Here is a 7776-nt window from a genome sequence, read left to right on the forward strand (position 1 = left end):
CACCTTAGCAACAATAATACCCTTAGCAAGTCAGTTTATTTTGGAGAGTTGCTCTACTGAGAATGTCAATTACATGTTCACTCACCCACTTTAACATGCATTAAATAATAAAACGGTGTCCGTTGGTACTTTCTGTGACCATTCCAAGGCATTTAACTGTATGAATCGCAGTATTCTCCAAGACAAATTGAAGTTCTATGGGAAAGACGGTATAGCCAACCAATGAATAATACCATATCTAACCAGTTACTTAGCAGCTGTGATGTCTAGGGAAGTAATCGTGACTGTGGAGAAATTTTTATGGGGTTCCCCAAGAGTCAATCTTAGGTCAACTCTTGTTCCTCATATATGTAAATGATTTTCAGTACAACAAGCGGAATTAGTTCTGTCTGCAGATGACCCTGGTATTGTAATCAGTCCAGGCATACATACAGCAATAGAAGAAATGGTAAACATTGTTGTTAAAAGTGTAATCGACTGGTTTTTAGCAAGTGGTTCATCTTCAATTGTAAAAAGACACAATGTATCCAGTTCTGCCCATCTAGGGGTACTACACCAATGGTACGTGTAGTACGTGGTGAGGAAATAATAGAGTGGAAACTTCAAAATTCTTATTTGTTAATACTGATGAGAATTTAAACCATAAAAAGCACATTTTGTAACTCCTGAACAATTTAGTGCACCCACATTTGCACTTGGAACCATTGCAAATCTTGGGGAGAGACAAATCGGTAAGTTGAGGTATTTTGCACACTATCATTCGGTAATGTCATATGGCATAATGTTCTGGGGTACGTCATCATTAAGAAAGAAATTCTTTGTTGTTCAAAAATGTGCTGTAACAACAATATATGGTGCTCACCCACGATTATCTTGTACACAAATATACCAATACAAATATATTCATACTGTGATACTTGGTAAATTACCGTTTTTGGTTGAATGTATAAAATAAGGTTTTTAATACAAATCATAATAAAAATCTTACGTCAGAGACATTATTTAAAGAGGTCAGACGGAAAGGAACTTTGTATATCTTTTGGTGTAAAACAAATGAAACTTCACTTCAATTATTCTCGCCATTCTGTGGCGTCTTTTTTCGTCTTGTGTAATAGAGTAGGATCACATGTATCTATTACCGTAACTTCAGGAAAAATGTAAGATATATGTTTTTTAATTGTGAAAGTGGAATTTAGTTGCAGTATCAGACCTGATCACGTCCCTTGATAGTAACCACATCTTTGTATGAATATGTGCACTTTTTTGTCAGACGCAGTAAAATGAATGACGACGAATTGTTCGAGGGTAGAACAGTTCGCTAAGTGAAGGCCGTCGACCACTGCGTTGTCCGTAGAGAGGGGTAATGCCTGGAATTTCGTATTCTCGGCACACACTTGGCACTGTTGGTCTTACACTAGTGAATCCCCTAAGGATTTCCGAAACGAAATTTCGCACGCGTCTAGCTCAAACTACCATTCCGTGTAAAAAGTCTGTTAATTACTGTCCTGTTGCCATAATCACGTCTGAAACATTTTCACACGAATCAATTCAATACAAATGACAGCTCCGCCAATGTATTGCCCTTTCATATTTTTTGTACCCGATATTACCGCCATCTGTATATGAGCATATCGCTATCCCATGATTTTTGGCACCTGAGAGTAATTACGTGAATACGATCTATTTAATTTCATTTATGTATTTCTCTTACTCAGGTTTGCCGTTTTTGAACGTTTCTCGCGCCTATCCCGGGACTGCTTAGTAATCAGTATTCTTATCTGCTGTGACGTTCTGCGAACAGTTTTCATAATAGTAGTACCTTAGGCCTTTCTCTTGTTCTGTGAATTACTCCCTCATGATGTTTCTTATAAATAATCTACTACGTTCAAAAGGGGCAATGAAGTACATGACAATACCAGAAGGGAAAATGGCATTCGTTATTCCATGTTAAGATTGTCTTTAGCAAAGGAAGAGGTCCACAATGCTGCAACAAAATTGTTTGATCATTTACTCATTGGTATAAAAAGACTGGTAAACAGCAAAGTAAAATTTTGAACAAAATGAAAAGAGTTTTTCTTGACAGCTCCTTCTGTTCCGTAGAAAAATGTAACCATATTTACTAATTAATTCGCGATGTGTGTGTGTGTGTGTGTGTGTGTGTGTGTGTGTGTGTGTGCGCAATTAGACGATCCACATTATTACGATTTATCGTTAAAAATCAGCCATGGAACATGAAACTAGCTAACTAAGTACTGTTCTCCAATTCCTCCTAGCATTCATACACGTCCACCCTACGATCCAGTCAATTACTTTCTCTGAACAGCCCTCCCTAGAATTTATCGTGGCTGTTATCGCGAAAAACTGTTTATATTCTGTATAAAGTTTTTCTTACTGTCCCTATTTCACTTACTTAGTCTGCCACCATCTCCAAGACTGTAAGTAGGTTGGAAACATACCTAAACAACCGCATACAGCCTGAAAATGGTTGCTGGCAAACGTCACCGCTTTTAATTGGGTACAAATTTTATTTCTCACTCCGGCAAGTAGTAAAGAGTATTGATTTAATTTCGACTTGCTTACACATTCCGATGCAAACTCAAGATTTTCTTAACGTACGATACTAACTGGTATATTTGTGTGTTCATCTTTAATGTTTCAAAAATTCCATGGGAGACATATGTAAAAGTAGTCGCAAATTGCGGTACAGACTTCAAGTTGCAGAATGGCTAGAACAGGTACGAAGATAAACCTGTAAGTGGCATCCATAAACAATCATAATTTATTCCATCAGGTTTCAAAACAACGTATGATGTAATGAATCTTTGTGTAATGTTGCTCTTGTCTGATCTTTCTGTAGGAATGCAATATTACAGTAGCGTATGTTTTACTTTTTGGTATCAGAGGTTGCATTAGAATAGTCAATATACATCTGTTGTGGGTCGTTGTCGATCGTCGGTAAGTTACACCAGCAGTCGACCACCGCAAAGATGCTTGATGTCCATGAGGCGTCGCCGGGGGGCGAAATTCCGGATAAGGCCTGCACCACGCCTCCCAGTAATTGCGAGATGGCGCAGCCGCGCAGCGGTTATAAAATACCGCCGCATGGGACAAGGGTGACAATTCTGTCCGAAGTTCAGATAGAGTTGACTTCTGCTTCTGGTGGACACAGTCATAGAGTCGTCGCTTTTTCGAGCGTATGTCGACATGTGTATTCAGATTGTTTAGTTGTCTCTAACGGACGGAGTTTGTAGTAGCTGCACCTAGAAAATTTAGTGTGGGATGTAAAGACTTGCATATCACACAGCACAGTATCTTCGGCTGCTTCTTTAACTGTGTAAATAATTCCACGCGTCCTTCCGTCATCCACAGCTGTGGAGAGCTTCAAATGGGGTGTCATTAAGTACTTAATAATGAATTCTTTTACTTGACTGTTCAATTTTTTTCCACTTGCGTATAAAAAAGGAGGATAAAACATGTTGTCTGTCAGTTATTTCATCTAGGATCAAAAATTCTGGATTATTGATTACTATTCTTTTTGTAGACAAAATTTTCCATTAATGTTAGAGCTGGAGTACTGGTTTTCTTAAGGGGACATTGTATGTCCTATGCCGACAACGTTAAATTATCTAATTTTGTGACCCATTATTTGGGAAACGTTTTAAGACACGAACATACAATTTTCCATAATTACTGAATGCACCTTTCTAGATACACTGAACTAGAATTATACCTAAAATTCTATTGTGGGGCATGTTACCTTTTTTTTCCAAACATCAATATTTGACAGAATTTTGTAAATAAATGAACATAAAAACAAAACAACTAGGGATATTTTAATTATTGTAGTTCCATGTGTGTTGAATCTCACACTTGGCATGCTGTGAAAATTTCATGTGTATACCATCAGTACTTTTATAGAAAACGGGTCATTTATTACAAAAATGTAGTTAAGAAATATTGAGGTTTCAGACCTTTTTATTACAAATTTTTATACAGACTTACATTTCTGCATCTTTTATGCACTAGAATTGCCCTGGAACATAGCCTGGGTCTTCTTCAGTATCACAACAGCCTCTCCATTTTCTTTCTTGCTTCTTTCGTCATTTGCTGAGCAGTTGCTAACTCTGCTTCACGCACACGAAACTCATCCAGTTCCCGCAGTCCTTTAGCTGTGTTCTGTCCAATTCTTAACCCTAACTTCTCCAGAACCTTAAGTCTCTCATAGTTTCCATCATTAAAAGTTATTACAGCATCAGACACTGCTAACTTTTGAGTCACAAGACCAACAAATACAATTTTAGGCACACGGCACCACACAACGTTATTGAAAGTCTCATTCACGTTCTGGGTCTTCCCATGCAAACACTTCTTTAGTAACTCAGGATTTGCCAAATCTCTGCAAATAGATTTTATTGCCTCCATTACTGCCAAAGGAAGAGAATGTTTATGTGTAAATTCATGCAGAGTGCAAGAAAATTCAGCTTGCCTCTATTTACACAAGTATTTGGTGGAGGTGGACACAAAGCATGACCTGGCTTTTCATCGGTGTTTTCAAGTACTTCAGAAGAAAATTCAGGTCTCACATATCTGTTACCCTCAAATTTGCATTTCTTGAAGTTACTTATACGTTTAGTCATTTTATTTACGTATAAAAAGCAATAGAAGTTAGCCTACTACAAAAATAGCCGATGATCACACTACTTTCAACGAAAACTAGTATCAGAAACAAAGGACTGATTTGTTTATCCGTAATGCCAACTTCTGAGCACTTCTGGGCACAAAACAAAGCAATTCAGTCTTCTAGGCGGTGTAGTTCCGAAGTTATAAGTGCTCAACTGTGGCAGTATATGTGTAGCAGCGACATTTGACAGTCACACGTCAACATTCAAAATATTATTTGAAGGTCTCACAATTGTCTGATTTTCATGTATTATATACCAAAATGTTCAGGAAACCCAAAGTACATTATAGAGTAGAAAACAGGAAATGTCAAATTTCAACGAATTTCACGCACAATGTCCCCTTAAGGGACTCGCGTTAGGAACACCTATCCTCGTATACTTTTCCATATACAATTTCATAAGGGACTCCTGCAACTTTGAAATTTCGACAGTATCTAACAATTACTGCTGAGTCCAGTTACTCTTCAAAACAGCTCATGTGGTCAAACCAGTTGCGTCTTTAGCAGTGATTACCCGTACTTCCGGCACTTGGGCTGTGCACGGCTCTGTTTAAAGAGAATAGATCGATGTAGTCATAGGAGCGAGCCGTACACACCTGCTCTCATGCCTCACAGCTAATTCGCTACAAAAAATAACCTGTAGCTGTGATCCTGCAGTCAAATAGTCTATTCATTGGCTGGAATTGCGAGTTAATGAAATACAATGAAACATAAAATAAAAGTTAAATGAACAATTTGATGACAAGCGTGCTATTCTAATGTCTGTAGTTAAGGTAAACGACAGAGAATTATTTTGAATAATGTTTATTCAACAAAGGACATCTCAAATAAAAGGAAAATGGTCCTGCGCTATTCTCTTAAAGTACGTAATTTAATCCAACCTAACTCCATTCGAACACATCTCGGAAGTGCCTAACGGTACTGACCGACCGCCGTGTAATCCTCAGCGTTATGCGTCACTGGATACAGATTGCTCTCCCAGCCATTGTCAGTTTTCGTGGCCAGAGCGGCTACTTCTCAGTCAAGTAGCCCTTTGGCCTCACGAGGGTAGAGTGCACCGCACTTGCCAACAGCACTCGGCAGACCAGACGGTCACCCACCCACGTGCTACCAAAGCCCGACAGTGCTTAAATTCAGTTAAAATACAGACAGAAAATATCCTTATCAAACACAGTAAAGTTACATTGAGAGCATTACGAGAATTGTAACAATATCTTCCATCAAAAACACGTGAAATCTAAATCTATTTCATACTGACAGTACATGAAATATTCACCAGTTCAAAAACAGTTCAGAGTTCAACATGATGATTTACAAATTATTGCACATGATACAAAGAGTAGTAACAGATACTCAGAATTCTCAACCCTACACAGGAGCACACTGAACCGTCTCGAAATATAAAGTCCCCTCAGACGTTGAAGTGTTGTAGTGGCCATTCACCGGCCAGAATAATCACCTGTATGATCAAACGAAGAGTCTTACTGCAGGAACGTCTCCCTTCTTCATGAACTCGACATCCAGTGACCAGGATCTCCCGGTTCAGCTCTTCATTCGAAAAGTCCCAGTCTCCACAAACTCCCATAGTGTTCTGTTACTGTCTGCTTTTCCACTGGCTGAAGGATATCTCCACCAAAAATACATCGTCCTTAAACTGCACTGACATTACCTGACTCAACACGACTACTTCCCAGACGAAAATAATATAACAAAATCTAAGTAAAGAAATGTCATAAACATTCGTTTACACGGATTACAATAAGTAGGAGTAATAGGTGGTTCACAACTAAGTAATCGAGCGTTATTCCACAACTGTCCGCACGATAAATGATGACAGATTTTCCTTAAATAGTGATTAAACAATTATTTATGCCTTCTGGAGAGAAGTGGCTTTTGATTCTCTTTTCAACTGTTGTGTTCGCTAACACATACGAATGACCACATTTAAATTTTTGTAGTTCTTTTTATAATATTTGCAGTCAACATTTAAATAAAGTTGCTGGCAAAATACTAAACTGTTCATTAAATAAAAACACAAGCATGACAAAATACGAGGTATTGATGCTGTGTTCATTTGCTGTTTAAATATGGAAAACACGACGTCTGACAAACATTTGCGTGATAAAAAAAAAGATATGAAGGACGGAATAAATCAAGAAATGAAATAGATATCGATATGTAGGTTTCAGAGATGATAGCTCTAGTGTAATGCTATCATCTGAGACATCATATGTTGAAGTCAATCGGAGGTTCATGGTGAAAATGTTTATTCGTTGTGAAATATTAATTTTTTAGGTTTAAAGATATTGAAATATTGTTGTCGTTGGATAGATTTCATTTTTCTGAGATTGCAGATGTATTCATGTTTGCGTTAATATTTTACTGAACATTATTATAAATTTCTCAAAGAGATGTAAGGTACCATCTTTCAGCTTGTCTGACGCTCTGCCGTTGCTTGGAGCATAGTCTATCCTTTTAAGTGTCAAAATGCCCCCTTACTAGGATTTTCCACGTTCTCGGTGTCCATACCAGAGGTCGCTCCCAACGGTCGCTGCGCCTACACCGGCTGCGGCGCTTTGACGACCCTGGAGCTGTCTGCCAGCGCTCAGCCATACAAACCTCGTACCAGTACTGGGCGGCCGATTAACTCGTCTAAATAGGCGCAACGCTACACATCTTCTCTTAATGTGGCACATTAGCTCGCTAACTTGGCACATTAAGTTTCATCAAATTTTACATACTTACGAGGTAAATAAATACACGCACAACATAATAAATAGAATATCCTACTGGAGTATCGGAACAGTGGTGTAATTATTTTCGTGGTGGCGTGTTAAAGAGCGTGTGCCTTCTAGGATATGTCATATTGTATTACCAGCAAATCCTTTCTAAATCTAACACAAATTATAGAAATTACGTAATATTAAATAAAGGCCTGAATAAATACACAACTTCTATGTAACTTTAGAGTCAACAATTAGAAAAGTCTTTAGCACTTTAGCGCTCATTGCCTTGACCACATTGCAGCTCACCAACACAACACGCGATCGGTGTTCTGGCGTCGAAGTTTAGATGGTTCACCGAACAGCTGCCTC

Source organism: Schistocerca piceifrons, chromosome 8, assembly GCF_021461385.2.
Source record: "Schistocerca piceifrons isolate TAMUIC-IGC-003096 chromosome 8, iqSchPice1.1, whole genome shotgun sequence".
Taxonomy (NCBI): Eukaryota; Metazoa; Arthropoda; class Insecta; order Orthoptera; family Acrididae; genus Schistocerca; species Schistocerca piceifrons.